We start from the raw sequence: 10,452 nt of genomic DNA on the forward strand, positions 1-10,452 counted from the left end.
GGTGCTTCTCAGCCATTCAGTATTCATCAGTTGAGACTTCTTTGTTTAGCTCTGTACCCCATTTTTAATAGGTTTATTTGGTTCTCTGAAGTCTAACTGAAGTGCTTCTTGGAGTAGAAAACCCAGCCCTTGCCTATGTGCTAATATTCCCCTATATACATAACTGGAGAGATGGCTTAGTGATAAGAGCACTGGCTGCACTTCTGAAGGACATGGGCTCAATCCCCAGCACCAACATGGCAGCTCACACATGTCTATAACTCTAGTTTTAGGGGTTCTGACACTCTCACATAGACGTACATGCATGCAGGCAAAGCATCAATGAACAAAAAAAAATTAATTATATTTTTAAAGTCTCACTGGCCAATTGGCTCTGGTTAGACATGGTTACCTACCAGTATTCCCCTCTCAGTTAGCTGGTCCCTGAGAACATCATCTTACTTTTGCCTGGGAGTCTGTGGCCGGCCCTATTCATTCATTCATTTGCTGGAATGGCCAGTAAGATTTTAGAGAACAGACTGATCTATAGATGATAAACCAAACATGGAATAAGCAAGACAATGTTTCTTGTTTGACAACTTCATTGATTTTCGAACCCTAGCATTAAAACTAGATCTCTTTTTCTCCAAGCATGTTATTGCCATACTGTTTCACCTGCCCATATCTTCTTCTCTGGGACATTCTTACATGTGGAGCTTGATTTTTATGTCCTTTTGGCCCCTCCACAGGGTACTTGCTGACTGAAGGAAGCCTGTCCTGTGCCTTAGCCAAGTCTTCATGCCAGAGATAGAAATGAAGAAGGGGAGTATGAGAGCGGGCAGCTGCCTCTGCATGGGTGATCAGTGCAACTCTTCTTGATGAAACTTGTGGTTGATTAGGATGCACAAAGAAGGGTGTTGTTGCATGATTTCAAAGCCCAAGGCTGGTAAAGTATGAGACATGGAGGTGTTGCTGACTTTGCAGAGTTTGCTGAGGGAAGGAGAGCCACTTCTGAAAGCCCTGAAGCTGGGGGCCATGCCCTGGCTGTTTCTTTCTGGATTCTCTCTTGAAGGTAAACCGACTGGGAAGAAGAGATATTTAAGATGTGGTGTTCAAGAAACCATCTATATTTGACTGAGATTGGTGTCTGAGTGGTTTGTATAGTGGTTCCCAGACCCTAACACTAGGCCTATGTTAGCAGACAGAGGCCATAAGCATTTGAGACGACAATTAAAACAGGTGAATAAAAGTTACTTTTACACTCTAGCACTGCCCCAGCTACCTCACCCAGCACTTCACCCGGTTGAGGTGCAAGGCCCGCTCTCTCACTCTCCCAAGTACCACAGCTGTCAAGGAGTTGTGCCAGCTCTCCCCCTTTCATGCCCTCCCCTTTGCCACCAGAGCCAGTTCTTCTGTGCTGCCAGGGTGAGGCCCAGGGCCCACTCTCCTGAGAGCAGCTGCTGGTGAGAAGGGATAGCACTTTTTCTCTCACGACTCTAGGGCCAGCTCTCCTGGCTGCCACAGATGTCAAGGGGTGAGGTGAGGAGGTCATGAAGGCATCTTCCCATGATGCCTCATGACAGACAAATGGCAGGCCCATTTCTTCTGTGCTCATACCCTTGGGCCAACTCACCTACACCCCAGTCACCAGGTGAGGGGCAGGGCCTATACTTCCAAGTGCTGCAGCTGGTGAGGGGCTCTTTAGAGTGACAGAGCCAGTGAGGGGTGGAGCCAGCTCTGCACAGCCCTTGGACATTAATGTGGTCCAGAGCAGCATCCCAAACTAGGAATATCCATATGGTCTTGTGACCCCCACAAGTCAAGTGGTATCGTGAGCCCCACAGACCCCTGCTGCTGAATAGCCATAGAGCTAGACATGGCCCTTCAGGTAGCAGGGTAGGCTACTCACGTTAGGCTATTCCTCTCCACCCTCAAGTCTCCAGTTTTGCATCTCTTCATGATGCTCAAATTGTTCTACTTCTCTTTCTTTTCCCTCTGCATACCAAATGCTTGCACATTGTGGTGGCTCCCACTGTGGGTATGTAGCACTTGGGATTGAACCCAGGATCTTTTATCTATTGGGCAAATATTCTACCACTTAGTGATATTTTATGTTATTTATTGCACAAATATTTCCTAAGAGCCTGCTAGGAGAATGCTAATTTTAAAAAAAAAAAACTTTATTTCTTATTGTGTTATCTTTATATTTGTAGAGAACTCAATCAATTTTTAATTCACATCACTAAAATTTAATATTCATAATTCAAAACTGTCACTGTTGTCACTGCTGCATGTTCCTGTTTATCCCCTCCCAGGTTGCATGTATACTGTCTCGATATGGGCTTTGGCATTGTCAGCTATGTTGACAACTGATACTTTTCTTGCTTTGTAAATACAATTTTTTAGTTTCATCATCATTAACCTGAAATGTTAAAATATCTTTTTCACTGGACTTTTTTTTTTTAAATTCATTTAGGCTTAAGCTCTTCACATGTATAATAGGTATACAAATCCTTAAAAATAGACACACATAACAGTACAAATTTTCAGGTAGAGTGGCCATTAGCTATTATGTTTGTACTCTTTTGCCACTTTAAGAAGGGGTTAACTGAAAGGCCAACATATTAGATGTCCTCTTCTCTCCAGACAATTCTTCAGTGGAAATTGAAGCCACAGGTATGGGGTGTTGCCTATGGTGTCTCTTGAACAGATTCGGGAAAAGCATTCCTCTGCCTTGGCACAACTCAGTTTCTAGAGATTCTTATTTCTTCTTCAGACATGAAATATCTGGCTCTCAACTTAATCCTCCTTCCTGGACACAATACTGGTATGGAGACATAATATTTCCATATTTATTGAGGTTTAAGAGAAGCATCTGAAGGCTTTGGCTGTTGTCATTTTGTGCACGCCACTCCCAAGGTCCTGGAACAAACACTGTGCAGTGATCCCGAGGGCCAGTTTCTGGCTAACCCTTCATTTTCAGGTTCATGCATACATTGTTCTTCAGGCAGATTGCTGAGATTGTCAGCCAGAGTCACAAATATAGGCATATATATTTTTCAAAACCTACTTTAATAAGGGTTCTTAAATGCTTGATCCCCCCTTCTAGCCCACCACTCACCAGAAGTAGTAGAAAAGAAAAATTAATAGGAAATGGGGGTTGTGAACCTATTTAGAAATAGTTCTTTGGGGCTATTCCAATCTTTGTTGTCAGAAGTCCAGTCCACTTGAAATCACTCACAAATTAGCAATGGCAGTTCAATCCAGAAAAAATTGTGAGGCTCCACCAATTGGCCTGAATCCAAGGAAGTGGCAAGAAGCTGCTGGAATATCACAAGAAGTTCTTTGACGAGTTGCTCTCTGTGAAGTCATGACAAACAAAGATCAGCAATGTGATATAAGGTGAACCAATACAAGAGTGTTGTCAGTGAAGACTAGCAAGGTGGAACAAGGTGAAGCAATGCCAAAGCCTTCCCCCACTGTCTGTGGGGTCATATTTATATTCTTTCTAAATATCATGTGTCATTTTGTGTGTTTGCTTCAGCAAAACATCCTCTCACCTGTGTCTGCTTCAGCAAAACATCCTTTCACCTGTCTGTCTCAGTAAAACATCATTTAACATAACAGTTTCCAAAGAAACCAGAAATGTTCACTTCACAGAGAGCTAAAGAAACCTCAGAAAACAAGCATATGACATGGACAGCCACATACATCAACAGGAGGAACCAAGCATCTGAATTCATACTGTAGGCACTCTTCCTCTTAAGACTGTTAGAGAATTGTCAGACACATTGGTTAGAGTTTTTCATAAATTCCTATTCAGAATGCTTGCAATAGGAAGAGAAAACCGAACACAATATAGTTAAGAGTGGGTTCACAACTGACCAGGAAAGATGAAGGAAAGGATAGAAAATTACAAAAAAGAGCTGGGTTAGTAAGGCAGCCCAGTTGCCCATTGATAAGATAAGAACTTCATAGGCATCCAAGCGGGATTCAGGCTTAGCAGGCCCAGAAGAGGGCAGTTAAAAGCTGGGGCAGCACGAGCAGGAAGGGTTTGTCTGTCTTCTGCCAGTGACTTTTTTTTATAGGCAATTAAGTAGGTGGTTCAGATCAGACAAGGACTTGCAGAAAAGGGGAAATATTGCTCATGTTGCAGCAGAAGGTTCACCAGTGATCACGACTCACTACTGGAAACTCAGAAACCCAGAATCCTGGCTTCTGTAACTATATATTCACTTCCATTGTGATGACTCCTCTTCCTTCTCAACTCCCTTTCCATCTCTTTTGTGAGTTTCCTACTCTGTTGGCCATGTGATTGTTCTGACTCTTCCTCAACTGCACCATCTGGCTCCTCTTCCTACTCTGACATGACTGGCTACAGTTTTCAGCATGTCTGTGCCCGGTTTGGTTGTACTTGGGACACACTTGTGTTCTATGTGCATGATTTTATAGATGAGCATAATACTTAATTTTTTCTTTTTTTTATTAGATGTTTTCTTTATTTACAATATCTCTTTTCCCAGGTTCCCCTCCAAAAATAAAAAACTAAAAAACTAAAACTAAAACTAAAACAATCCCCTGTTTCCTCCCCCTCCCCCTGCTCACCCTCCTACCCCCTCCTGCTTACATGCAAACAACAAAATTAACTTGTTCTGGATGGATTGAACCCTGTGTGGCTTTTAACGGATGTAGGGTTGTCTTCATTTCAGACCAGTTTAAAGAACAGGTATTGAAGTTTTTCATTGAGACGTGCTGGTGGATGGCCAGTGCGTTTTTCCTGCAATGCAGAAGTTGAAACTGCCTCCTCATAACTGGGCCAGTTTTCCCTGCCTGTCCTGTTATACTAGCCAGGAGATGAAGTCAGAGACCCAACAGGTAGGAGAGGAAAAGTAGCAGGAAGGAAAGAAGAACTGGGACAGGGAGAGATATGGGAGGAGGAGCTTGTTAGCAGGGAGGTCTGGTGAAGGGAGGAAGGATGGCAAAGGAACATAGGCGACTCAGGCCTGCGCTGGGACAGGGTCTGACTTCCTTAACCAGAACCATCATTTATCTCTCAGGCATGGGGAACAGAGATACAGTTGGGAGGAGCAGACACAAGAACTATAGCTCTGGTGCTTAGAGTTGAATCCAACCAGCCTAGTCCCTAGAGCTTCTTTGTGGTCCCTGGTGCTGTTAATTCCTACTCTTCTACTTCTGGATGCTGGAATGTTAGAATATCATCTTCTTAGAAGGTCTATCCCCACAACACTAACTTCTTTCCTGATTTTTCTCTACCTAGATATCTAATGTAACTGGGTGTGTAATGTCACATGTGTTATGTCCAAAATGGAATCCTCCCCAACCCATAAAACAAACAAACAAAAAAACCCACCCCAGTTTTCCTGTCTAACTTATGCCTTGCTCAACTTGGCTCTTCTCATGAGCCCCATATTCATCTTTTATCTCCAAAGGCTCCATATTTATAGTACATTCTAAGTCCCTTGATTCCTCAGCCCCTCAGCTCTATACTATTCCCTTAGCATCTTACCTGGTTTAGATTCTCTGAAGCCTTCCAGTGTCTCATTGCCACCCCCCCCACCAAGTATCCAAGGGATTACTTTACAAAGAAGTCTGGGCCATGACACTCTTCCCTCATTTCATTTTTAAAGAAACCCATAGTCTCTATCACACCAGAAGACCTTTAATGAGGGCTCCTGTTGACCACTTGACACCATGGTCTTCAGCCTCCCTCAGTAATGAACCTTTCTTCTAGGCCTGACCATTTCGCTCAGCCACTAGAAAGTGCTTCCTGCAGTTTTTTTTGCAAGCCCAGCCTCCTCACAAAATGAAGGCACCCAAGAAAATAAGAACATTCTGTCTTCCCACTTCTTAATAGAGTGGTCATAAGCAAATAGCAGAGAATCAGTAAGTTGGAGTGGCTAGAATTTCAGTAGGATGTTGATGTGCCCAAGGTCTGTAGGTCTCTCTGCTCTTGTGGATCATTGGCTGATATATTCCACAAAGGCAGTGGGAGCAGAGATGCCGAACAGGGGCTTCAGAAGCCCTGTGAGTATCTATAGTGAATGACCACACCAGGACAGGCTTGTTGGTAGGCAAATTAACTTTACTTTGGGTGAGTTAAGGCTTATAAAGTTTTGGGGGGCTGAGGGCAGGAACATCCAGGATGGGTGAAGGTCATTGGCTGGGGGCTCTTGGTACCTGGAATGCCTCATTAGCATGAGGAAGTACTTCAGGAATCTCAGGTACTAGCAGAATAGGTTTTGTCAGGAGAAAATCTAATTGAGGTTACATGACATTCCTCAGGTAGAGGTAAGTATGGGGGCTTAGAACTCCCTGGACAAGGTCAGAGAGAGAAAGGCTCTGCTAACGAAGGGGGTCCTCCATTACACACCAAGCCCCAGAAGACTATCAGGTCAACAGACTTAATTAGCAGAGTTTTCCCACAAACATCAGATGTCCATATTCCAATTGAGGGGTTGGGCAGAGCCCTCACCTAGGCCCTGTCCCTGTTCTGCTGCATGCAGGAACCAGAACTTGGCATGTGAAACCTCACCAGACCTCTCATTGACCTCATTTTCTTTCCTTCCAACCACCTTTTATTTTCTTTGTAAAGCTGTCAATAAAGTCTCAGAGGGTGTTGGGGTAGTTTTTCCAAATGGGTCTCTTTGATCTTTGAGAAGCAGAAGTCAAACTTTAGACTCAGTTCAGGAAGAATCTTAATGTTGTACCCTTTTGTTAGGTATTAGTGTTGGTAGTGTCTCTATATCCAGCCATGTATGTTGAAGGGAGACAATGATCATGTAGCATTGATGTCCACCTCACTATACCTATACCTCACTAGGAGAATGTGTCTCTTTTCTTCCAGCTGCTAAGTGCCCCCACCCTGACCTCCTCCCACTTGTCTCCTGTGATATGCTCAGGCTGCAGAATCTTAGTGGGCAGGCAGGTTTGTATTCTTTTCTCTCTTGTTATCTAAACAACCTAAGAATCCAAGTATGACAGATGTCTTGTTTAGCACCATTAGATCCCAGCATAGCCAGGCATGTCACCATTTTGCAGCATATGCTTTGGGAGCTTTTGCTCCACTGTGACCCAGAGCTTGTTTTTCCTGCTGTGGGCCAGGGGAAGAACAGGTGTAGCCAGGAATATGGTAAGGTTCTTGGCTAAGTTGTTTACTGCCCAGGATCTCTTGCTTCTCAGGGATCACAATTCCAGTTAACAAACATCTTGGGGATGTTTGATAGCTCACTCAGAATTCCCAGCCAGCAATCACACTTTATGAATTATTTATGCCTGGTTGCCTCTCAGAGCACCAAATGCTGCTGCCTAGAATGGTCAGATCCTTTCCCAACAAAGTACGCAGCTGGAGAAACAATCTAGTGAAAGGAAAAATTATCTTGTAGTTACTTATATTAGTAGTTGTGAGTTGGACTTGCTATTTACTCTGCTGGCACCAAGTGCTTGCACATAGGAACTGACCCAAAGTATAATTTCCTTCAGCCACACATTAGTAGCCTATTCAGAATCTGCTTAATGTGAAAAAAAGCTTCCCTTTTAGGAAAATAAAAACACTTTATGAAGGACCCTGAATATGCTCCAATGATCTTAGACAAAGAACTCCATTTCTAAAAGATTCAAAAATCATATCTTCAGGTCTGGAACTTCAAAGTCTGGATAGTCCCAGAAGAGGGAAAGCAGAAAGGGGACAGACAAGTTGCATGACTACTATTCTAGGGATGGCACCATCTATAGTGGGCTAGGCCTTCCCCCATCAATCACTAATTAAGAAAATGCCTTAAAGGCTTTCCTACGATCTGATCTTATGTAGGCATTTTCTTAATTAAGGTTCCCTCCTCTCAAATGATTTAGCTTGTGTCAAATTGACATAAAACTATCCAGCATAATTGACTTATTGTCATCTTGACACACAAACACATCACCATTAAGCCTCATCCTTTCCTTTTCATCATTCCTCAAGATCTCACATTAAAAATATAAATAACTTTAAAAGTCCCAGTCTTTACAAATTCAAACACATGAAAAGTTCAATCTCTTTAAAATAGCCAATCTCATTTAAAATCCAAAATCTCCCAACTGTAGGGTCCTGTAGGATCTTATAAAATTAAAATAATAAATACTTTCTTACTTTAAGAGGGAAGAACGAGGGCATAGTCACAATCAAATCAGACAATAACCAATGCTTCAAAAATGTAAATAACTCAACATCCAATGTCTGGGAATTACTCATGATCTTCTGGCCTCCTCCAAGGGGCTTGGGTCACTTCTCTGGATCCACCCTCTGAAACACACACAGCTTGTCTTCTAAGCTCCAACTGGCTCTACTCCATAGATCCTGTTCTTGGTGGTCATCCTCTGGTACCGGCCACTCCAAAATGCTGGGGTATTCTGCTGCAACTGGGCTGCACTTTCACCAATAACTTCTTATAGGCTCTCTTCATGGTACCAAGCCTCAATTTCAATAGTGGACCTTCAACTGCCACTGAGGTTGCACCTTCACTAATATCCCTTCATGCCTTCAAAACCAGTACAACCTGGGTGACTCAAACTATGAAGCTCATCTGCCAGCATGAGGTACAACCTTGGATCCTTTCGGAATACAATATCTGTGTGCTATAGGAAACATTTTCCAGAAGATTTTTAGTACAACAATCCTAGGTTTTACTTTAGTTTTGGTTTCTTATTAATCACAGCTGGTTCCTCAGCTCCAGTTAACCCAAACCACAGAATCTTAATTCAAAATAACAAATGACCCTGATAGAGTCCTTCTGAAACTTCATAACCCAGGCTTCTCTCATCTACATTGTCTTCAACATTCATATATTCCAAGCTCCCACAGAACAAATCATCAACCACTGGACACTCATTTGGAGAGGAAAGGGTTTATTTGGCTTATGTTTCCATATTACTGTTCATCATCAAAGGAGATCAGAACAGAAACTCAAGTCAGAAACTTGGAGGCAGAAGCTGATGCAGAAGCCATGGACAGGTGCTGCTTACTGGCTCACTTTTCATTGCTTGCCCAGTTTTCTTATAGAATCCAAACCACCAATCAAAGGACAGCACCATTCACAAAAGGCTGAGCCCTCCTCCATCAATCACTAATTTAAAAAAATGTCTTGCCTATAGCCCAATATTATGGTGTCATTTTCTTAATTGAGGTTCTCTCCTCTCAGATGACATTAAATTGTGTTGTTGACATAAAACTATCCAGCATAGCCACTCTGATATTGAATGTGCCCATGTTAAAGATGAAAAAAATGAAAGAAAGAAAGGAAGAGAGAGAGAGAGAGAGAGAGAGAGAGAGAGAGAGAGAGAGAGAGAGAGAGAGAGAAGCCTCCTATAACCATCCAATGGAAAAATGTAGATCTGTATAAGATTTAATGGGTCCCTGGCTATGCTCCCTGGAGACATGGCTTGTTTGATGCCACTCATACACACAATGTTAATGACATGGGCATTGCTCAATGGCCCACCAATGGCTCCACAGAATAGAATAATACAATGTTTGGCATAGACCAGATCTCAAAGTGGTTGAAGGACCTTTTATCATAAAGACCTTTGAAAATTGGTAACTGACAACAACATTTTTAATATTACCAGTTGATCTACTACTGGCCTCAGTAGAGTTGGTGAGAATGAAAGAGGTTTGCAGCCTCTTGATTTAGACAGGATTTAATATGTCATACAGATTACCAATGCACATGTATGGCAGCAGCTCCTTATAATGAAAGCAAATATAATTGGGAATTAATTAAGACCTGTTGCAGTTTCCAATTAACTTCTTCTCTAATTGATCCGGTGGTGGCTGTATGTTCCTTGCTACCTGCCCCAATGTTCTTGATTCCTTAATGAAGAAACACACATGTAGCCTTCTATTTTAATATGCCCTAAACACTTCAATGGCTGGGCCACTCCCAAACCTCCATGTGGCTGACACCTCTACTCCGATATTCCTGTGTTATTACTTACTAAAGTCTATATTCCATCTTTGCTGCTCTAGACCCAGCTGGAGGGAAGGGAGCACTTTTTCCCAGCTCTTACATGTTGGCTGTCTTTCTGTTCTTTACTTCTCAGGCATGGCAGCTACTCCTTTTCCAGCATGGCTGCCCTATTTCTTCTTCCCTATTTTCTTCTTCCCTCTGTTCTCTTGCCCAAGAATCCTAAAGTCCTGCCTCTGTCTTCCTGCCCAGCCACTGGCCACCAGCAACTTTATTTATCAACCAAAACCAGCTAGGAGCAGGGTCCTTCAGTATCTTACATTAGGATTCTCATGCAATTTGGGGGAACTAATTAACATAATACAAGCATTAGACCAAATCCACAACAAAGACCCACCACCTAAGTGCTTGGACATACAATGATAATGTGGATGTGGCCCAGTTATGTTGGCACAACTTAGAAATGGTAAAGGCTTGTTATCAGATGTTTACCCAGCTAATATAACTATTGCAA

The 10,452-nt window shown here is 42.7% G+C and overlaps 1 long non-coding RNA gene across 1 annotated transcript in view; it reads left to right on the plus strand.

The window, feature by feature from the left end:
• Window positions 1-1,117, plus strand: part of LOC116077361 — an 18,524-nt gene extending 17,407 nt beyond the window's left edge. Inside the window, exon 3 of the long non-coding RNA XR_004113216.1 lies at window positions 729-1,117. This is a non-coding gene — a long non-coding RNA (uncharacterized LOC116077361). The remainder of the gene's footprint in view (window positions 1-728) is intronic.
• Window positions 1,118-10,452: the final 9,335 nt, after the last annotated feature.

This window comes from Mastomys coucha, unplaced genomic scaffold (assembly GCF_008632895.1).
Source record: "Mastomys coucha isolate ucsf_1 unplaced genomic scaffold, UCSF_Mcou_1 pScaffold5, whole genome shotgun sequence".
In the NCBI taxonomy this organism is placed as follows: domain Eukaryota; kingdom Metazoa; phylum Chordata; class Mammalia; order Rodentia; family Muridae; genus Mastomys; species Mastomys coucha.